The sequence below is a fragment of the Equus przewalskii genome, chromosome 7 (genome assembly GCF_037783145.1).
Source record: "Equus przewalskii isolate Varuska chromosome 7, EquPr2, whole genome shotgun sequence".
Taxonomy (NCBI): domain Eukaryota; kingdom Metazoa; phylum Chordata; class Mammalia; order Perissodactyla; family Equidae; genus Equus; species Equus przewalskii.
This window is the reverse complement of record NC_091837.1, coordinates 40505725-40529631: the sequence shown is the minus strand read 5'-3', so window position 1 is coordinate 40529631 and position 23907 is coordinate 40505725. Positions and strand designations below refer to the sequence as shown.

The 23907-nt window shown below is 43.7% G+C and overlaps 1 long non-coding RNA gene across 1 annotated transcript; it reads right to left on the bottom strand.

The window, feature by feature from the left end:
- Positions 1-3725: 3725 nt before the first annotated feature.
- Positions 3726-22278, bottom strand: LOC139084915 (uncharacterized). Its single transcript, XR_011542855.1, has 4 exons — positions 21996-22278; positions 19127-19270; positions 16801-16921; positions 3726-4014 (listed from the first exon to the last, which is right to left on the bottom strand). It is a non-coding gene; the product is annotated as an uncharacterized lncRNA (long non-coding RNA).
- Positions 22279-23907: the final 1629 nt, after the last annotated feature.

The following is a 23907-nucleotide window of genomic DNA, read 5'->3' as shown; positions in this document are numbered from 1 at the left end:
GTGCTTGTGCCCCTTGGCCTGAAATGATGAGGCCTCGCTCTGGCTAGTTTGGTCAAACCACTTCACTTCTGTGGGTCTCTGTTTGCTCGTCTATCAGGTGGGCATGATAACTTCCTTAAGGACTGTTCTAAGGATTGCTAGCAAGATATTCAGCGTCTTGATAATGCCTCTGCCCTTTGCTCCTATGTCTTTGTCCTCCGTCACCCAAATCTCACCCTCGGAGCTCATCTGACAATCTCCTGCCTCCCACATCATCTGAGCCTCTCCCTGCAAATTCCCTTGTGCTTAAGTTTTCTGTGGAAACTTTATTCTGATATGAGCATGCACAACACGAGAGTGCTGCACTGCTTCCCCATCCTGTCCTCCCCACCCTCCCGCAGAAGCACAGTCCCACCCTGAGTCCAGACCTCGGTCATCCCTTCTGACTGTGACTTGTATTCTCTGGAAGTTGAGGGAACAAGTGAGGTGAATGTCTCCTTTGAGACAGACTGTCCTTTGAGTGATTCTAAGTGGAGATGTTAATGTGACCCTTCTGTTTTCTCCACCAAAAGGATGGGTGTTTGCTAGGAAACCAACAATAAGTGTTAAACACACCGAGCATGAAAATGCTCCCAACCTAAAGCACTCTAATCATATCCAGATGAATTTTTAGCTGCTGCTCCATTATCATCTTTCACAAAAGTTTAATTTGACAAATACTTAGTGAACTTGTACTTGCAAGGAACTTGCAAATCGCAGATCTTATCGTGTCATTCCTCAACTCAAAAGCCCTCTATGCCCTTCTACCACAAAAGGAAGTCAAAACTGCTTAATCTGACCTACAAAGCCAGCCTTGTCCTACAACGCTGCCCACCCCAGCCTCATCGGGCTGCTGCTCTCTCTCTACTCTACCTCTTGGCTCTTCCTGAAAGCCCATCCTGCTCTTGCCTGCATGACGTCTTGCCATTCTTCAAAATCTAGCTTCAAAGATACTATTAACTGGACAGCTACATGCAAAAGAATGAAAGTAGACCACTACCTTTCTCCGTACATGAAAATAAACTCAAAATGGGTCAAAGGCTTGAAGGTAAGACCTGAGACTATAAAACTTCTAGAAGAAAATATAAGCCATACAACTCTTTGACGTTGGTCTTAAAAGGATCTTTTTTAATATCGTGTCTTCTCAGACAAGGGAAACAAAAGAAAAAACAAACAAGTGGGACTTCATTAGACTAAAGAGCTTCTGCAAGGCAGAGGAAACCAGGAACAAAACGAAAACACAACCCATCAACTGGGAGAAAATATTTGCAAATCATATATCCGACAAGGGGTTAATCTCCATAATATATAGAGAACTCACACAACTGAACAACAAAAACACAAACAACCTGATCAAAAAATGGGCAGAGGATATGAACAGATGTTTTTCCAAAGAAGATATACAGATGGCCAATAGGCACATGAAAAGATACTCAACGTCACTTAATCATCAGGGAAATATAAATCAAAACTACACTAAGATATCACCTTACACCTGTTGGAATGGGTAGAATCACCACGACAAAAAATAATAAATGTTGGAGAGGGTGTGGAGAAAAGGGAAAACCCTCATCCACTGCTGGTGGGAATGCAAACTTGTGCGACGAGTATGGAAAACAGTATGGAGTTTCTCAAAAAATTAAAAATAGAAATACCATATGACCCAGCTGTCCCACTTCTGGGTATTTATCCAAAGAACTTGAAATCAACAATTCAAGGAGACTTATGCACCCCTATGTTCACCCCTATATTCACAATAGCCAAGAGGTGGAAGCAACCCAAGTGCCCATCAACTGACAAATGGATAAAGAAGATGTGGTATATATACACAATGGAATACTATTCAGCCATAAAAAAGACAAAATCATCCCATTTGCAACAACACGGATGGACCTCAAGGATATTATGTTATGTGAAATAAGCCAGACAGAGAAAGACAAACACTATGATTTCACTCATATGTTGAAGATAAACAAAGATGAAGAGAACAATTTAGTGGTCACCAAGTGGAAGGGGGTCAGGGAGCGGGCATAAAGGAGTACATTTAAATAGTGACTGACAAATAATAATGTACAACTGAAATTTCACAATGTTATAAACTATTATGACCTTAATGATAATAAATTAAAAAGATACTATTAAGTCCAGACAGAATGAACTGCTTGTTCTTGTTCACCAATGATTTTGGGAGTGCATGCGTTCATTCCACAAAGATTTTGTCGACTATGAACTGAGGATGTCTGTCTGCCTTCTTTCTATATAGGGCACAGGTGGTAACTCTTCTATGCTGGGATCTGTCATAAGGATTTCCCATTGGTGACAAAACTATAGCAACTGGTAATTCTTTGATTTCACAAATTATGGTCCTGACTTAATAAATACAGAGTCGAGAACTTTAAAATTTAAAAAGCAGCTAGTAATTATCCCAGAATGGTTTTTAAAAAATTATATACGCTGTTACCCAATTATGCTCAGCACAGCCGTGGGAGATGTCCTCCTATATTCAGGCTTTGTTCAAACTTTGTTAAATTGGTATGTTCCCAGAGGCTTCTACTTGAGAGAGCAAGGATTGTTGGAAGTTGGAAGCTCCCTGGAATCAGAAAGCTCCTTCCTAAGGAAATAAATGGCTTCTCCACACGATACATAAACAATTCACCAGCTATCAGCCGTCAAGCGTGGATTATTAAGAAAACCAATTTTTGTTTTTCTTTTGACACAGGCTTGAAATTCTTTCAAAATTTCTGTGCATAAACAGGCCCCAGTTTATGCAGCCCCTGCCTATTACCCACAGCCTTTGCAACAAAATATCTGATGGTGCAATGTATCTTTGAAATGTGTCCCTTTTCCATCCCTCATGTATGTTCCTTTGAGCTGGGGTGCATTTCCCAGCAAGATCCTAAATTATAACCAGTTGTATTGCCAGAGTTTAGTGAAAAAAGCAGAAACCAATTTGAGTAGTTTGGAGGGAATTTAATAAAGGGAATTCATTATATAAGTGATGAAAGAGCAGAGAAGCCAAACAGAGATTAGCAACAGCTGGAAGCTACCACGGCTGGGAGGGCAAAGGGAGCAGAGGACGTTAATGGAGCCGAGGACGCTGCATCAACTGGCAGGCATCAGTGCCAAAGAGGAGAAAAAGCTGTAACCAAAGACACCACCCAACGTAGAGGGAGGGAGAAAAGGGCCATGGCTTCTCCCCTTCCCACTCCAATCATCCTGGCACTTCCATTGGCCAAATGGAAGCTACATCAAGCCAAAGGGCAAGGACTCTGCAAGGTGTGGTTCCCTGAAATAGCAGACGGGAGCTGGGGAGAGGCAGGGAACTGGTCTGAGAGCAAACAGGAGCACAATCCATGCCTTTGAGCTCTAGAGATGAAGCTCTGCCACACCAGTGTCCACTTTTAATCCAGGTCTCATCACAGACCTCCTCATAACCCATGGGCAACAAGCGCCAGCTCACTGGGTATCGTGAAAGATGCCCTGTCTTCTCCACGAGGACTGGGCAACCTTTGGCAAATACAACCTAATTAAGTTTTGTTTTGTTTTTCTAATGAAGTTTTAAAAATACTTTTCTAAGGGAGAACTTAATATCTCTGCATTATGATCATGTCCCACATTTACATTTCAAGTGGTTGTCAGGAGTTTATCTCCAATTAATAAATGTCTTTCTTTTCAACATTTAATATTCAAATTCCTGCTCATACAAATGCATCTTACTACCATTTTAGCAACATTTATTCCCTAGAGGTTTTTCTTGGTTTGGTTCTTTGTTTAGCAGAACTTTCAAGGAGCACTTTGAGAGCTTTAGGCAAATTTAAATAATCTCCTTGAAGTCTGAAGACGCTTCTCAGTGCACTGCAGGGTTCTTTCGCTAGGCTGAGCCCCAGTCGTCTGAAAGTCATTTGCCCAAATCATTTAGCATGTACTCCTGGGAAATTCTATAGGTGCTAGGAAACTTGCAACAATGTAGTGCAACAGGAATCTGTTAAAAAGCACCTACAATAAGAGGAAGCAACAGAAAAATGTTAGTTGTATTCACAATTAAACAGGAATATTAAAACCACACATTAACTTTTGGGAACCATAATCTTCAGAAACTCTTGTCTATGTTTAAACCACAATATACAACCCCTTTACTATTTTACATCCATCTTTTTATTATAAAAATAATAAATGTTCATTATCGAATATTTAGAAAATAAGGAAAAGTATAATAATTAAAATTTTTTAAAACTTCATGACCCCAACATCCGAACATAACCTCTATTCACATTTTGATGCATACCGTGTGTGTGTGTGTGTGTGTGTGTGTGTAAAACAACCTTATGGATGGACACACTGCAAATACAGTATTATATCCTGATTTTTATTATATACTGTTTTGTTGATTTACCCATGCTATAATTTTCCCCATTAAAAAATCATTTTAATTGGCTCGTAATATTCCATGGTGTGGCTTTACTATAATTTATTAAATTATTTCCCTTTTGTTAGACATTTAGGAACCACATTGCTACTCATGCCTTGACAAGCCAATATGAGGAGACTGGTTTTTAGTCTGAAAAAGGAAGTAACATCATCCTGAAAGGAGCTGGTGTTTCATCTCCCAGCCCCGGGCTCTCTCTGCTTTCACAGTAGCTGCCGGTGCAGGCTTCTCCTTTTGCCACTCTGAAGAGGTGGAGTGACAGATGAGGCCACCACCTAGAGGAGCTTGGACCAAAGGAGTGGCGATGGATCATCATTAAAGTGATGATTTTGAAAAAGATGATCCTGGTTCTTTAGAAATTCCTGGTCACTGCTGACATATCTAACAGTCTATATGAACATAGACATTTAGATGTTTGGAAACCCCCGTAAAGTGAGCGATGAATTAGGAATGCCAGAGAAGGCTGTGGTTAGTGTCTCATTTGATTTATTTGGGGTACCCATTGGGTCTTATTGTTCCTTTTCTGTTTTTCTAGTAGCATCAAGGATTTGGAGTGAGATTGCCCCGGGGTAGTCCTTTTTTTTTAAAGATTGGCACCTGAGCTAACATCTGCTGCCAATCCTCTTTTTGTTTTTTGTTTTCTTTTTTCTTCTTCTTCTCCCCAAAGTCCCCCAGTACATAGTTGTATATTCTAGTTGTAGGTCCTTCTAGTTTGGCATGTGGCACGCCACCTCAACATGGCTTGATGAGCGGTGCCATGTCCACGCCCAGGATCCGAACCGGTGAAAGCCTGGGCCGCCAAAGCAGAGCGCATGAACTTAACTTCTCAGCCACAGGCTGGCCCCGATAGGGGTAGTCTTTACAGCACTAAAAGCTGTCTTATTAAACATGTTTATGCTACTCCTATATTTACACTATCCCCTAGATGTTTATATATAGGAAAATAATAACAAAAACATTATAAAATTGTTACAAGAATTAAATGAGATGATGCATAAAGAATTTAGCTCAATGATTGGCTAACAAAATACTCCACAGGCTATTAGCATCATCATTGTTATCTTCATTTGAATAGGACTTTATAGCTTACAAAGAACTTTCACATAGATTTACACTTCTAGTTGCCACAACAACTCGAGGAAATAGGCAAGGGTGAGGATCCTCTTTGTCTCCTGGTACTTGCACACTGCAGTCACGATGCTCATTTGCCAATGGCCATTTAAATGGCCTTACTGGACTGCATTAGTATCTACTGTGACTAGCGAAAGCAGGTAGACTGAGCAGATGAGGCCCCGCAAACTGCCCTCTCTTCTAGCAGAGACATCGGCTCTAGACTCCCTGCTAATGAACTGTTTGAGGTTAGCAAGTTACTTAGCTCACTCTCAGCCTTTGGCCAATGTCAATAATAATACCACCATATCCTCTAATCTAGGGTTAATGTTACGAGTACAAAGGAAGATAAGGCAGTTGAAATTATGTCTCTTTTTAGGAGTGGAATTTAGATTGAAAAGTATTCTGACAAGACTTTTCTAAACAACAGAGCAGTTACTAATTGAATATAACACTCTAAGCATTCCTGTGGAGTGTTTAATATGAGCATTTAACATCCTCTTCCTTCCGAGGGAGCTGCTTGCAGCCCAGGTGTACAGGAATCCTCCAAACTAGTCCAACGCAGATCTACAGACTGGTTAAACACTCATCTAGTGGCAAGAAGTTGGAGGAGAGTTAGATTTGGGGGAAAAAATCCAAGGGGATAACCATGATTCAGTGAGAGGACTGGCTCCAAAGTTGCATTCCAGGTCAAGGTCATGGCTCCCTGCATAAACTGAAGAGCCCAGGGGCCTCAGAGTCAATGGTTTGGCACTTAGGAGTGTTGCAGGTCAAGCATAGTGTTTACACAGTTCATCAATTCGTTTTCAAAGAGCTGCCCCCAAGTTAGCGGAGTGGATCAGTTCTAATCACTAGACAATCAAATAGCCAGCAAAGGCATCCCATGAGGGGACGAAGGAAGAAAGCAGGACACACCCACCATTTGGCTGTCCTAATGGTTTAAGAACCAGTCATGACAGACCCAGTCATGTCAATCTTCTGTTGCATATTAGCACTCGACCATTAACCAACTCAACAAGTGTTCCCTTCATTTTCAAAGTACTTTTATAGACACAACTGAAAAGCAATCTCTTTGGTTTCATTAAGCGCTGGAATGGGAATTGTAACTCAGGTGCATCAGCAGAAGGACAGACCTTTTCCGAATTAGTGGGACAGGCAAGGAATGAAATAGGAGTGTTGCTTAAATCACGGGCTCAGAGTTCCCAGTCTGGTGGAGAGCTTTTCTGGAAATACAAAGAGAGGCAGAAATAGAAGTGATATTTGGATGGTGTTAAACTGTATTTCACTCCACCCAAGAGAAGATGTGGATGTCAACTGCCTACTACAGATCACCAAAGTAGCACAGATAAAGCATAGAGCAGTAATAAGACTTGAATGGTCCAAACAGCTGCTTAAAGTTTCCTTCTGCTAAAAACAGAGCATCTGACAAATTCTTGACTTGCCTTGGCATTTTTGTGTCAGAATATAGAGGAATCGAGAAAGGTAGTTACAACACTGGATTCAAGCCATGTGAACCAGAAGGAATGTGTAGGTGATATCTAAGGGCGGAGTCTTGCAGAATTAAGCAAGTGTTTCACCTTAACTCTTACTGAGTTAAAAAAAACAAAAAGCTATCAAGAAATTTATCCAAAGTACATACAATGAATGATGTCTGTGATTTCCTTCAAAATTATCTAGTGGCAGCAGGAAGCGGGTGGAGGGTATTAGCCGGGAGTATAGAAGAAACAGGATCGTCTATGAATTGATAAGTGTTGAAACTAGGTGACAGGTCCATGGTGATTCATTATACTGCTCTCTCTGTGTATGTTTGACATTTCCCGTAATAATAAGTAAAACAAAACAAAATAAAATAATATATGACTCATTCAGAGGGGGAAAAAACTCAAAGGAAGAATGACTTAAAGATATGAAGAGCTTTCAAAAAAGAAACACAATCAATCAATCCAATTTAGGGAGAAAATGTGTTTGTTTTTGAAGTGCGGGATGAGGAGGCAGCATCTAGAGCCATGTGACTCAACCAGGCGACATTTGGGGGGGTATTTTTGCTTGTTGTATTACCTGGTGGCAATGCTGGTTCTCAGTGAGTGGAGAACCAAAGATGCTAAAAGTCCTTCAACCCAGGGACCAAAGAATTGCCCCCTATGATGCCAATAGTGCCCCCACCAAACAGCACTGATCTGAGGAAACCAAAGCGCCAAAGTGGCCCCTGAGGAAGCTCTTTATTTCCCTGATCTTAAAAGCACATGGCCCGGGGGCTGGCCCCGTGGCCGAGTGGTTAAGTTCATGTGCTCCGCTGCAGGCGGTCCAGTGCTTCGTTGGTTCAAATCCTGGGTGCGGACATGGCACTGCTCATCAAACCACGCTGAGGCAGCATCCCACATGCCACAACTAGAAGGATCCACAACGAAGAATATACAACTATGTACCGGGGGGCTTTGGGGAGAAAAAGGAAAAAATAAAATCTTAAAAAAAAAAAATATACCGACTGTCTGGAACTGCTAATGTAATGGGGAGAAATATAAAAAAAAAAAAGCACATGGCCCATGATTGGGAAGGATAAGTAGAGGATGAATAATAAAAACCCCAAGGAACTGTAAGAAGTGGGTCAAGAAAGCCAAAGACTGAATAGCTGGCCGAGAGTCTAAAGTCAGCACAATATTGAGATGCAATAAGAATATAACATTTGTGGGTTTCAGAAAGAGGGGGAAATTTCCTATAATCTAGAAAAGGTAGCATAAACGTGGCTAAAAGAGAATTGAAGAGCAAAATGGTAAGAGGGTAAATAGTGAGAAAGCACCACCGGGAGATTATGCCCATACTCCCATGAGGCTGTGCGAGGACCACTTACCCTAGAAGACTCAACCCCCACTCAGGCTCTGGGAGCAACCTGTCCCCATTCAGGAAAATCTGGTAAGCCACAGGCCAGTAGCTCCATCAGTGGGTAAGCAAGCCTGACCTTTGGAATCAGCATTTCTGCTCTGGCCTCCTGCACTACTGATCAGGTCCTAACTTTAAGTAGCTTATAGTCTGATTTGGGGAAGCAAAACACATTGAAACAACAAGTCCGAATGTCAAAAGACCCCATAAGATTAAGTCCTAAAGGAGTTGTGCCAATGGTTAATAGCCTAAGTCAAAGAAAGGAATAGCTGTGGCTTCAAGTTGGCAGGAAGTGCTTTATGAAACAAAAGAGGATGTGACTCTGATCTTAAAAGAGGGGCAAGTCTTGAATAACCCTAGAAAAAGAGAGGGAACATTTGAAGGAAGTACAGAATTGAAAGAAGGAAAGAAAATGAACAAAGGCCTCATCCCCGACCATGTCCTGACCTAGGACTTCAGCGCTAATGACTTTCCTAGCGGGCATGCACTTGCACTCTGGCCTTCTTGTCGCACTCAGCCCTTGAATACTCCTGGGCTCTTGACTTCTCTGGTGGACCTGCCTCTGACTCATTGTTGCTTCGCCCTCTGGTTTCCACGTACTCTGGCCTCAGATCCCTCAGATCTCTTTTGGTCAAATGACACCAGTGCCTCAGCCTGATACAAGGAATCGTCACTGGCTACCCCTGGACAAACAGCCCAGACACACTCCCAAGAAAGGGGATGAGCACAGCCATTCCACATGGAGAGAAAACCAAATTCATAGTCTTTGGGTGCTTTCATGTGATCAAATCCAAGGGAAAAGTTTGTCCCAAAATGTTTTCTTTTTTCTCTCGAGGCTTTGATAGATTCCTTTTGATTTATTCAGTTTTTTTATTTTCTAAACATTGGTACCAAGCCTGAAAAGAAATTCACCTAGGGGCATCATTAACGATAGACTGGAGTGTTTTTAAATAATATTTACCAGAATGTGGTAACTGAATCAGTAGCAGCATGGGGCCTGGAACCGGCTTAAAAAGCATCGATCTATCAGTTCCACCAAGAGCTGATAAATCTATGAGTCATGATACAAACTGTAACAAAAATAAACCTGCTGTGTGACTCCTGCATGCGCTGGGGCCGTAACACTCACGATAGCCTGAAAGAAATCATTATCTTCCTTCCAAGTGTGATTTTTAAAAAACTACATATCATACATCTTTTATACCTTAACTAAGTTACTGCCATTCACAGTCCTATAATTAAGAAAGATTTCTCTTTCTTTTAAAAGTTAGAAACTGTATTTCCTAGTAAAATGGCCAAGTAGATACAAATTAGGAGAGGGTTGGCTATATAATGAAAAGGCTTTAAAATACAGCACCCATGGAGGCGGGTGAGGTGAGGGCAAGCAGAACGCTATGGTTTTTCTTTGTTTACAGTTCTGCCAACACCATGTTTGGGTTCTTGGGTTGGTGCTTGTCTGACATCATGTTGACAGGCATGAGTGTTCTGAATTGTTGAAGGGGGTGTTTGTGTGGTTCTTATTGCTATGCTTGCTAGAACACATTTCTCTTAATGAAGATCTTTTGAGAAGCGGTGAACATTTCACAACATACAGACACTTGATAACAACGGCGTATTTCCTCGGGAAAACAACTGGAGACTCAAAGCAGATGATGCTGTTCACATACAAACTCTCAGGGGTGGGGGGAATACTGGAGAGTTTCTGTGAAGACAGTTTTCCAGCAGTTTCTAGGAAGACCACAGCTTGGACACACTACTCTAGTGTAGCTATAATTGGGTTTTTAGAAGGACTCTACTCAGCTCTTTACTCTGAAGTTTCAATCTATTCTACTCCGCATTTTAATAGACTCCAGATTGCTAGGACCAACACAAATTGATGAAGGGGTTTCTTCTGAACACCAAACTAGAAAGAATATGTTTCTTATCCACAGAGTCCGAACAGGACATGAGATAATGAATCTCACACAGTGTCACCTACATCAAAGGTTCATCAAGTAGTCACTCAAATGTCTGTTGATTGATCATTATGCAAAAAGTAGATCAAAGACAAATATTAAAAATGAATTATGAAGTTCAGGCTTATTCAAACCCCAAGCACGCGGAGTTTTACCCATTGAAAGTAAGTGTGCCTCTGTCTAAAATCTTATTTTGGTTTCTTAAGATTCTACAGCTATGTTTAGAGAATATTTTGTTAAATCATCTTTGCATAGTGAACACACTTTGATTCTAAGAAACATAAATTATAAATATAATGTTAATTTTATGTAGCATAAAAATATGTGAAGAACTTTGAATGTTACGTACATGTCATTGATTTGTACTTATGTCCGTACATCCTTCATCTGACATATCAGCCCTGCTGGACCTGTCTCCTACGTTGCCTGCAGAAAGCAGGTCAACAAGCCAGGGCAGAAGAGCAGCCTCCTCAGGCCAGTCTGGGAAAACCTTCCTTAAAAAGAGTGTTGTCTATGGCCCAGCTGTTGGTCCAGCAGCGCCAAGAGCCAGCAGGTCACTCATGAGTCCCAGCCTGCTAAGTCCTTCCCACAGTCAGTGGAGCAGGACAACACTGCAGAATGCCCCCCGCAGTACTGTGTATCAGTTAACTTTTACTTATCTTAAAAAAACAAAACAGAACACCCCAAAACCTCAAATACACAAATAGTTTTATCAAGTAGGCTGTTTAAAACCATTTTCCTTTATCAGTTTGCCCAAGAGTGAAAGAACAGAAACGGTCAGAAATCTAAGTGTCTCCCCCTTGCTCTATTCTCATCCTCTAGTGCTAATTTTCTCAGTGTTCCAGAACTCTCAGTCCTCAAAAAAGAACATTGTAAGATGTACTGTTTCACCCATTCCACTTCTGACACCAAGTAAGAGTTTTTTCCTCCACACCAACCAATTTTCCAACTCTCCAGACACCAACTGGATGTCCTACAATTCAATTCACTTCTGACACTAACTACCCAGAGTCAGCGCACACCTCACAGGTTAAGGACTCAGTCCCACAAGGCTGCTCCCATTTCAGATGGCAGCTGCAAGTCCCAGGTTGTCCCTGGTACTTCTGACCAACTGGCTATAAATTCAGGGGTTCTCACAACCCCCTCCTCAGGTTGGACGATTCAGTAGAATCATTCATGGAACTCAGGAAAACACTTTACTTATATTTCCGGTTTATTAGAAAAGATTCGACTCAGGAACAGCGACATGGAAGAGATGTGTAGGGCAAGGTACGGGGGAGGGACACAGAGCTTCCATGCCATCTCTGGGTGTGCCACGCTCCCAGCATCACCACGTGCTCACCAATCCAGCAGCTCTCCAAACCCCATTGTTTACAGATTTTTATGGAGGTTTCATTGCATAGCATGATTGATTAAGTCATTGGCCATTGGTGGTTGAACTTAAGCTCAAGCCCCTCCCCCTTTCCAGAGGGCCAACCCTCTCTTGATGGCTTGATCTTTTTGGAGATTAGCCCCGATCCTGAAGCCACCTAGGGGCCAGCCATGAGAAACCTAATTAGAACAAAAGAGGCTCCTATCATTCAGGAAATTCCAGAGATTTAGGAGCTCTGTGTCAGGAATCAGTGACAAAGACTAAAGACACACGCTTCTTATTGTCATCACACAAGGTTGTCACTTTCATTGATTGAGTACAGAGGAGAATAAAACCCATAACTGCCTTCTTTTTTTGCTTCAATACCCCTAATTCCATCTGGAAGCTTGCTGGTAGATTATAGCCTTCACAGCACCACGTTTTAGGTAGCATTGCTTTCCAGAAGCCTCTTTCAGCTTACCTTCCATTCTGGCTTTTGTGAACCAATCGGCTGTTGCTCGGTCACTATGCTAAAATCAGATCAAAGATGGGCACTAAAAATGAGTGAGGCAATTCAAGCTCATTCCAACCCCAAGCACACGGAGTTTCACTCATTTAAAGCTGCGTTGGTCCACAGATCAAGACTGCTTTTCTCACTAAGGTTTGTCTTTGCGTTGGTCCCCAGCTCCCCAGGGGGTTTAGATAGGAAACTGCCAGGGGCCTTCGGCCATGGGAAAGTGGAGTTCTGACTCTGATGAGCCCAGCAAAATCAGGGAGACCCACCTAAAAGGGAGGAATGGGAAGAAGATGCCCCTACCCCCTCAGAAACCCTGAAGTCCCCTCCCTTCCTGCTCATCCCCTCCCTGACCCCCATACTCACCAAAATGCCTCATAAACTCTCACCTAAAAGCGGTTGTTTTTGAATTTTATATAACAGTGACTTTGAGAGAATACGATCATATATTTACACATACATTTTGGGATACCCTTTTCTCAGAGCCTTTGAAACACTTCCAGCCACCAGAGGAATTGACTCTTGTAGGTTTATAGCACGACCTGAGTTTTAAGCTTGGGTTATTGGTCCCTGCCTGAAGTGTCAGTGAGAACTGGCGGGAGGAATCAGAAACTTAAGACCCCGGAACAGATGTGGGCTTTGAATGTCAGCAGGGCTGGGAAACATTCCAAGGGCAGATGTCACAGTTCTTTCCTTCAAGACCTCCAAAAAAACACTATTAGAAATAAAGGAAGTGTGCAGCCCGGGCTGAGGCCTCAGGCAACTGCAGGGGGCGCCATTCTCGGGAACACAGTGTGAATGGCCCCCATGCTGCACAGATGCAGGCCTCTGAGAACAAGAATGCTTTTTTCCACAATGTGCCTCCTGAGACACGCACCACAGGAAGCTTCCTGGGAGAAGGGCCATTTCCTGTCCTGGGCGTGGAAGAAGACCTGCCACCCCACGAATCTGAGAGGATGTGGCTGTCATTAAATATGACTTAATTCTGTTCCTCATCTACCCAGAGCCCTCCCTGGGGGCCTCCCGTTGTATTTTGGAAACAGCCCAAATTTGGAATGAGGAATTTTGAAGACTACTTCTGCTACTTGCTGGCTGTGTGGCCTTGGGTAAGTTACTCACTCTCTCCAAGTTCGGGTCTCTCATCTGTCCCGTGAGTTAACTGTATCTAAAACTTGGAGTTATCACATCCAATAAGGAGAATTCTGCCTTTCCTGGTAGATTCTGCGCCTTTTTGTGTGGGGCTAGGGTAAGGGAGAAAATGAGGAGGGCCAAGGTAGGCCAATTTGACTTATGGGAAAGAGCGGCGAGTTGCTAGAGGATGAAGGAAAAATCCGTTGGAAAAGGATGAGAAAAAGGAGACAGAGAGGAGAGCCAGAGTCGGCTGAGCTGGGGGGAAATTTGGGGAAATGTGGAGGAACGAAAGAGAGAGATTCATGGGACAGCTGGAGGACGTGTGAACACATTTAGTGAGAATTGGGGGACTTTGCGTGATTATTAAATTGTCCTTCAGCATTTTTAGAGATAATTCAGTTACACAAGCGAATAGTTTTATCAAATAGGTTGTTGAAAACCATTTCCTTCATCAGTTTGTCCAAGAGTAAAATAAACAGAAACACCCAGAAGCCTATTAAATAATGTCCCCTCTTTGGCTCCATTCTCACCCCAGCTACAAACTCCAGCAGGTCAAGGACTAGAACACGCCGCTACAGCCCTGGCCCTCAGCAGGTGTGGCTGCTGGCACAGGGAAGACGCCAATGAGATGTGTCACTGAACTTGTTGTTTTCTGTGGTGCTTCCAGGTTTCAAGCCTGAATAAGGTTGAGAGACAATTACAGCCTTTGACTTCATTGTCCTGGGTCATGGGTCCCATGAGGTGTGGTGGAGCTGAGCACTCTCAGGGAACCTCTGAGAGGAGCCATAAACTTTCCAGAAGCATCTTTACAGAGTTTGTTTATGTCATTCAAACTTCCTGAATCCAAATGAAATTTATAAAAAGCCAGCTAAACCACTTGTGCATTCTAAGACATTTCCTAAGCTTTTGACACTACCACTAGCAATAATAAAACGGGAAAAAAATACCTTGGGGTCAAAGGAAATGATTTTGATTAAACCTATGGGCAGGAGGAATTCTGCATTGTGAACTGACAGATTTTAATAGTTGATGCAAACATCTGAACACACATAGTTTTAAGACTTCTTCCCCTTTTTTGTCCTATAATATTCACTTGTTTCAGTGGTCCCCAAGGTGAAATGGGTGGTTTTATATAGGAATTGCGTTTGGAAATAGAGGAGGAAGTCTGAACCATTGGTTTATGTTATGTTTTAGTTTTAGAGATGATTCACATCAGATTTCTTTGTGCGATTTTTGGTATCCTCACAAAACTGAGAGCTAAATAAAGGAGAAAATAAGTAAATTTGGTTTCCCTCTTACAATCCAACTTCTCACACCCGTCTCATTTTCACTTTGGGGCAGAATGTTGTAATTCACTTAACCTCCACTCCCATGTGCCGTGCGCAGAGCTGATTGTATCATCCCTCTATTTCTGTCAGGAGGAAACAAGCCAAATCGCTTGGACAGAACTGAATGCTCCCGGTGGGGCTGGGGTGATGTCTAGATTAACAAAGGCCTCCTCTCACAGGTCTTCCCGCATGATGTAGACAGAATGACAGGAATGTACGTTCCTGATGTACGTTCACCAGCTCCAGGGAACTCGAAGCACCTCTTCCCACAGTCTTACAAATTGACTGAAGGACCAGCCATAAGTACAAACCTTCACCGGAAGTCCTCCCACCCCACTCCACTCTCAGGAGAGAACGGGCTGTGGTAAACGTGTGCCCAGGGGCCTGGAGATGTTTCCAGAGAAACAGCCAGAATTGGCATTCCTCTCTCTATTCCAGGGGCAACTTCCATACCACTTAAAAGAAATAATGGTATTTCTTTCCTCAAGGAAAAGAATGTTAGCATAGAAAGTTTAAAAATACAAAAGAGAGGGGGCTGGCCCCGTGGCCGAGTGGTTAAGTTCGCGCGCTCCGCTGCAGGCGGCCCAGTGTTTCGTCGGTTCGAATCCTGGGCGCGGACATGGCACTGCTCGTCAGACCACGCTGAGGCAGCGTCCCACATGCCACAACTAGAGGAACCCACAACGAAGAATGCACAACTATGTACCGGGGGGCTTTGGGGAGAAAAAGGAAAAAAAAAAAAATTAAAAAAAAAAAAATACAAAAGAGAGATAGGAAAAATAAAATCACAGAATCCCAAAATTTTGGGTGAAAATCTTTCTAGGTTTCATCTATGCATGTTTGTATTTATGGAATATAAATATATATACATAAAAAATATGTGATGAATAATAAAATGACTGTACATTTGCTTGATAAATTGACTTTTTAAATTCACTATATAACATAAATATTATTGTGTATCAGCATTTGAAATGGCCATATAATATCGCATTACAGGGTGGTGCTATGATTTGTTTAACCAATTTAAATTAATCCCAATTGCTGAACATTAATCTCAATATTCTGCTGTTAAAATCAATACTTCATTAGGCGTCTTTGTGTACAGATCTTGGCAAACCTCAGCAATAAATTCTTTGGCATAAATTTGGGGATGTTGAAATGCTGGTTCACAAAGCATGCCCATTTTAAAGGTTTTGACATGCAACTTTAAACATCAATTTTCGGTCTTCCCAGTCTTGCCAACATTGCACATTATCTTAACAAAAATATTTTGCCAATTTGGTAAAAGAAAAATGTTATTTCAATATGATTTTACCATGAATTTCTATGATTGTTAATGAGGCTGAAGGGTTTTTTTCATCTATTAACTACTTATATTTTTCTTTTTGTTTTCACTATTTATATCCTTTCCCTAATGTTTTGTAATATTTGTCTTTTTCTTACTGATAGAGACCACCTCTTCAAATATTAAGGATAGTAACCCTTTGCTAATCTATTGGCAACTTTTTCCTCGTTTGCCATTTGCCTTAACTGTATTTATGATTTTTTTGAAGTACAGAATGTTTCATTTTTATGCGGTAGAAACAATCTCCTCCCTTACATTTTCTGACTTTGGCTGTGTAGGCTTAGAAAAGCTTTCTCTGAGTCCCACAGACTTTTGTCAATAAGTCACAATCACGTCCTGCCTGGTGACAGCTCTTCTTTTGTCATGCAGGGTGGAAAGAGTGACTGAAGGCGGGATCCACTCTCGTGCTTCCCTCCCCCAAGTGTCCTGTATTTAGTAGATAGCAATCCGTTCACTAAAAACATGTTTTAATTGAGCATCTACTATATTCCAGGATTTTTAAATACAGATGGGACAGACACCGATACCCAACTGCTTCTTCATGAATTCCACCAGCATGCATTGAATAATTAACACCCGTGAACAGTGCAGAGACCAGGGTGGGAAGGGAACAGTGACAAATCAAAAAAGTCCCTTCCCGTTGAGAAATTTATAGTTGAATATACCACTGAGGGATTAGAGAGAGGGAAGATTTAAAAGAGATAATTGAATAACTGTAACACAAGGGAGAAAGGATAAGTACCTTATGAGACAGGTGCAAACTCTCAGTGCCCATGCAGTGGGGATCTGGGAGGGTCTGTGAGAAGGTAGCCTCTGAAGCAAGGCTTACAGGTCCAGACGAAGGCGAGAGCATTCTCTTCTTCCTGCCCTCAAAGGAAAGAGGAAGCACGGGGTTGGCCCCGTGGCCTAGTGGTTAAGTTCGCACACTCCAGTGCAGGTGGCCCAGTGTTTCGTTGGTTCGAATCCCGGGCGAGGACATGGCACTGCTCATCAAACCACGCTGAGGCGGCGTCCCACATGCCACAACTAGAAGGACCCACAACGAAGAATATACAGCTATGTACTGGGGGGCTTTGGGGAGAAAAAGGAAAAAAATAAAATCTTTAAAAAAACAGAAAAGAGGAAGCAAGCACAGTCAACCCACTTTCTCCTGTAGTGCTAGTACCAGCGTATATGCTTATAATTAACCCACAGTGCCCAGAGGAAGGGCTGAGTGAGGGGCTCAGGGAAGAGTTAGCATTTCTTTATACTGTCTTTTGCATTTACATTTTGCTTGTGGTATTTTTTGTTGCTCAGACTATATTCTTTCTTTTTTTTTTTCTTCTTCTCCCCAAAGCCCCCCAGTACATAGCTGTATGTTCCAGTTGTAGGTCCTTCTGGCTCTGCTATGTAGGACACCACCACAGCATGGCTTGCTGAGAGTGCCATCTCTGCGCCCAGGATCTGAACCCGTGAAACCCTGGGCCACTGAAGCAGAGTGTGTGAACTTAACCACTCGGCCATGGGCCGGCCCCTCAACTTTCTTCTGTAGTAAAATCTTCTTGGATGGTATGGCAGATTGTATTTTCCAAAGATGGCTGCACCAGTATATATCCCATCTTCTATGCTCTTCTCAGAATGTGACCTTAACAGGGTTCATTGAGAGATGGAGTCTGTGTTCCCTGCCCTTGAACCTGGGAGACCTCTGTAATGGCCTCAGCCAACAGAACGTGGCAGAAGTGCTGCTGCAGGACATCCACAGCTAAGGCCTGAGAGGCACTCCTGGCTCTTTCTCTCTCCCAGGATACATGCTGTATGTATGAACCAGCCACCACATTGTGAGAAAGTCCAGGCCAGATGTGTGTTCCCAGCCAACAGCCAGAGGAGTGAACAAGGAAGAGCTGAGGGTCGTGATGTGAGTTACATCTTAAGATGATTATTATGGCTTCTGGTGACTTGGCTGGGGAGGGAGGCTACAGACCAGGTGTAGGAGCAGGCAGACCAGACAGGAGGCTGTAGCAGTGATCCAGGAGAGAGATGCTGTGGTTTGGGTTGGGTTATACCACTGGAGCAGGTGAGAAGTAGTCCTATTTGGGAAATGTTTTGAAGGTAGACCTGATGGGATTTGCTGATGGATTTGGGAGGGAAAGACAGGAGTCACTGAGGATATCTAGATTTTTAGCCTAGGCAACTGTGTATTGGGTAAGTGACGGCATCATTTATTGAAATGAGGACACGAGGGAAGAGCAGCTTGGCAGGGTAGGGAAGATCAATAGTTTGATCTGGGTTGTGTTCTTTGCGAAGCCTGTTGGACATCCAAGTGGAAACACTAAATAAACAGTGGGATATGTGAGTCTAGAGCTCAAAGAGAGGCCTAAGCTGGAGATATAAACTTAGGAGTCATTGGCACAGAAGTGGTGTTCCAGATACTACTGCTGTATAAGAAATGATGCGAAAATATAGCTTAAAACAGCTCTCTCATTTGCCAACCAGGCTGTAGGTTAAACATTCAGGCAGGGCACAGGAGGAATGTTTCGTCTCTACTCCACAATTTCTGGGGGCTCAGCTTAGAAGACTTGAGGACTGGAGGCAACATGATAGCTGGGGCTGAGTCATCTGGAAGCATCTTTACTCACACATCTGGCAGTTGAGGCTGGCTATTCACTGGAACCTCAGCAGAGACTGTCAACTGGAATACTTTATGGTGGGTCTCACGTGACGTGGGCTTCCTTACAGCATGGCAGCCTTGGGGCAGTTGGACTACTTACATGGCAGCTTAGGGCTCCAAAGGTGAGCATTTATCAGTGAACAAGGCAGAAGCTGCGCCATCTTTCCTAACTTAGCCTTGGGAGTCATGCAGCATCATATCCACCTCACTCCATGAGCTACAAGAGAGTCACAGCCGCGTAGATTCAAGGCGGGGTAGGGAGGGTGACGGACATACACCCATTCTCTTGATGGAAGGAGTGTGAAGATCACACTGTAGAAGAACATGTAGGATGGAGACATTGTTGTGGCTAACTCTGGAAAATACAATCTGCTACAGATGGTGTTTATTTAGGGCCTCGTAACTGAATGAGATTACTTACGAACCAAGCATAGACAGAGAGAAGAGGTCCTGACTGAGCCCTGGGCACTCAGGGCTTAGAGATGCGGAGGAGGAGCCAGTGGGCAGAAGGAAGCCTGGAGCAAATGGCATTTCTTGCTGCGGCTGCACCTTCCTGCTGAAATTCCTTAGGGAATGGGGGCAGGACAGGTTCTTGCATCAGCTTCACTGCAAGCAGGAGCCAGAACCGTCCCTCCCCAGTGGGCGCTGCCTCGGGGCTCAACTGAGCACAGCTCCTCTCGCCCCACAAGATGATCAGATAGGCATCACCTCTCGGTCCCGCGGGTGCTGGATCTTCCACAACACCAGGCGGGTGAGCAGGCTGATGGACACAGACGCCTCCTGTGGGGCGGGGGTTCCCCAGTACAGAGAAACCCATCCTTACAGAAAATTATTTTTGCCTCTTCTTCAAGAGCTGAAGACTCCCCCAGTTTACTCAACTCCAAAGAAAACTTAACATCCAAACAGCAGCATCTGGATTTAGATTTAACTTGACTTCATTTTCTCTAAGAATAGTTGGTGAGCGTTGCCTTACATCTTGGAGAGTTACCTAAACTAAGAGAGTGCAAAGGTAGTGATGTTTCCACCTCCAGGAAACTAAACAGCCAGAAGTTCCCTAAATGGCAGGTCCCAGGTGACAATACAAAATGAAGTCTCTCATCACAAAACCCCTGCTATAACAGTTAAAATAAACAGTCCGTGTGTTAGAGCTGGAAATTCTATTATTATATGGCTGTCTTGCTGAAGCGGGCTCTGACCTCTACAGAGAGTTATAAAGACTGAGGCACGTGCTGTTCCTTTACTGTTGTTTTCGCTCATGCAAATGACGCCCTGTTACACCCAGTATGGCTTAACTGCGAAGTTAAAAACAACTACATAGCAATTTGGACCCAGCCAGGGTCCCCTGACTGTTTTGCGGTTTTATGTAATTCGTATGTTGTATACCAGAAGACTCGACCTGGAGCAGGCAGCAAGCACTGTGTAATTAGAAACACTTCCCAAGGAAATGACGGTGACAAGTGAAGGCTTGAGGATTTCCGCGGGAGCCTGGAGCTGCAAATATTCATTATAGGTACTTGGGAGGCACAGCTGGCCTGCTGGAAACCGTGTCTAATTGCCATGCGGCTGAGGCAGCGTGGAGGAGAGCCTGGAGCCCCCCAGAGCCAGGAATGGTGGCTATGGCAACACAGCGCTCCATTTTTAAACTTTTCATTGCATAAAAAAGAAATTGCTTAGGTTTTTTTTTTTCTCCTTTTCTTCCTACCAGTTTCCAAGTTTGTACCGGCAGTGACTTTACCCTCCAGGTCTAACGTTTCCTGGTAGCTATTTACTAGCTGGGTTAAGTGCCTTTGGCTTCACCTCCAGCCAGTCATTAATTACTGCTCCAGGAAGCACTTTCCATTCAAATCATTGTTTAATCAAAACAAAGGAAAATGAACTCTTATTGCTGTCAACAACAATTATCAACTCTCCCAAGGAGTCTAAATGGGAATAGCGGCAGTTTTACGTTTAAGGAGAAGAGTCCCTCTGGGAGTCGGTTAAGACGAGCGTTCTCTGGGTGGCACAGTGGTGTCGTGGTTAAGTTCTCAGTCTCCACTTCTGCCTGGAGTTCACGGGTTCTGATCCCCAGCGTGGTCCTACACACCACTCATCAAGCCACGCTCTGGTGGCGTCCCACATACGAAGTGGAGGAAGATTGGCACAGATGTTAGCTGTATTAGTTAGAGACAGTCTTCCTCACAAAAGGAAAAGAAGAAGAGCTTTCTCTAGATACAGCAAAGTTGCTGGGAGGACCCTGAGGACTGTTGGCTGTCGGTGGGGAGGATGCTGACTCACAAGCAGGAAGACCCAGGCAGGGTCACCACCCGGGGTCCCCCGTCATTCTTCTTTGTCAGTGTCCTTCTAACCTTGCTGTTAAGCCAAATGCCCTAAGTGTGTCCATGGGAATGTCTGCTTCCCTGAGCCGAGCATATGTGAAACCTGCAGGCAAGACAATAACCACGCTTCCTGAGTACTGACAACGTGCCTGGCAGGCGCTGTGCCCACAGTTTACACTCACAATCTCCAGTGAACCCTGTAATGCCCCCAAGAGGAGAGTACAATCTTATCCTCGTTCCACAGATGGGGACACGGAGACTTAGGGAGGTTAACTTGGCCAGGATCCCCCACATTCTGGTAAATGGCAGAGTCAGAATTTGATTCCTAGTGTTTCCATCAGAGCTTTAGGGTTTTTTTTATTTTCTAAATTTTATTTGTGGTAAAACACACATAGCATAAAGTTTACCATCTTAACCATTTTAAAGCGCACAGTTCGGTGGCATTAAGTACATTCACATTGTTGTGCAATTATCATCACCATCTCTAGAACTTTTATCATCTTGCAAAGCTGAAACTCTGTCCCTGTTAAACAATTCCCCATTCCCTGCCGCCACCAGCCCCTGGCCACCACCATCCCACTTTCTGTCTCTCCGAATTTGGCTCCTCTAGGTAGTGGAATCATACAGTATTTGTCCTTTTGTGATCGGCTTATTTCACTTAGCATAATGTCCTCAAGGCTCATCCACACTGTAGCATGTGTCAGAATTTTCCTTTCCAAGGCTGATAATATTCCACTGTACGTACACACCACATTTTGCTTGTCCATCCACCCATGGATGACACTTGGGTTGCCAAATACCTTTTGGCTGTTGTGAATAATGCCGTCATGTGTAACTCCTAACCACTAAGATACACTGAGACTTGGAGGAGTTACTCTTCAAGGAGGGCACACAGCCCGCAGGCTGCCTGACGTGCCCAACTTCAGCGGATCAGCCCATTAAAGAAGGCGCCACCTTGCTCTCGCAGAGAGATACCTGAGGCCAAAACCTCCTGCAGGGTGGCCAACCGGAGCTCCACATCTCCACGCTGGCACAGCTGGTGAGAAACCTAGGTGTTCAATCCAGTCTGTTTCCCTGAGCCTTAGGTTCTGGGGAAAACAAGGTCTTTTAAATGCAAACTGCTCAGTCCAGACTTGACTGCAGGATTCCCCAGCTGAGCTAGAGTCTGCCCTGGGACTCCATGGATCATCCGCCAGTCCCTGCTGGCTTCTTCCATGCGCTGGGTCCCAGCTGGGCTGGGTGAGCAGTGCTCCCCTCCTGGGGCAGCACCACAGGGGCTTTGTGGAAATGTGAGAGGTACTTCTGGTTGTCATAATGGTCTGGTTATGACATTTAACATGCGGGGCCAGGGATGCGAGGCGCCCTGCTGTGTGTGAGGCAGTTGCCTACAACAAAGAATTGTCCTGCATCCTGCATCACTTCCAAATGTCTCATTAAGCAAAAAACCTCATTATAATTATCTGAGCCTAAAGCCTAATTATGTTTTACAAATGAACACAAAGTAATTTTGCATGGTTTTTCTATGCACCAGATTTCCAGGAACGCAACTATTGAGTAAACTGAGAGAATCTGTGCTTTCTTATATTTGAATCTTTACGTAGGGTTGTTGACCATTTTGGAAAATCACAGCAATGTTACTCCTAGTGTTTGAGTTGCAAAAAAGTATACACAACTTTATCAGCTGCCTTTGAATTGCCACAGTCAGGAGAATCTATGTTGAGGGCAAGCATCCAACTCATTTCCGGGCTCTTCTCGGGTAGTCCCGCCCCAGTATTTATGTATCAAAATATATATTATATTATTATAAATTTTGGGGGGTTTTTATTCTTTATTTTACACTCAGGGCATTATATTGCTTTTATTTTTAAACATTGTGTGTGTTGATCAATTGTATTAGGTGACAATTCCTCATCCAAAACTCTTGCTACCAGATGTGTTTCAGAATTCAGAATTTTCCAGATTTTAGAAAAGTAGCACGGTGCACATACGATATATTATACAATCCTTCAGCGGGGTCTGGAACAGCTTCCTATAATCAAGCATACTAATATTTCTACAGCAGAACACATAGCTAGACACATAGAGTGGAATGAATAAAGCTTCAGATCAGCTCAGGGCAGGTTTTGCTGACAAAATTAAAAAAAAACAACTTTGAATTCTGTCAGGTAACCACCATCACACACCCTGCCCCCAGGCAACTGACCACCTCTGACTCCTGCTCCAAGAGGGGCGGGTGGGAGCTCTGTGACTGAGCACTGATGCCTCCCCGCTCCTCACCCCTCTCGTGCCCCAAGGAGAGGCTGTTCTCTCTGCCTGGAATGCCTTTGTCCTCCAGGTGAGGGATTCTGGCTTTAAGCCCCAGGTTAAATGTTACCTATTTATGGGACTTCACCCAAAGCTTCTGAACAGCATTTGTCACTCCCTCCTGAGAGATCCTGTAACTCTTGGTATGTTCATTCATTCCAGAAACATTTTTTTGAGTGCCTACTCTGTGCCAGGCACTGGGCTAGGCTAGAGAATGTGGACTCTCTATAACCGTGGCTTTTACGGGACAATGTCTCCCAAGGCCCTGCTCCGGGCGGGAGACGCTCACCAGCTTCCTGTCCTGGCCGGTGGGGCAGAGGTTCCCCCAGCTCCTCTCCAGGAACAGCCCCGTTCCCACAGAGCCCGGAACTCACATTTGCAGGGCAGCGCTGCCTGTGCCAAACAAAGTTCCCGCAAAGTTCTGTTCTCTCCAGAACGAGGACACTTGCTGGTGTGCCCAGGAGACAGAGTCCCAGGATAAACGTGTCGTGTCTTTCTAGAATGTTAATTTCACTCAAGGATTTGGAAGGGAAAGTTAATTAGTGTAAGGTAAGTAATTTAAAACATTATTTCTACATTAGAT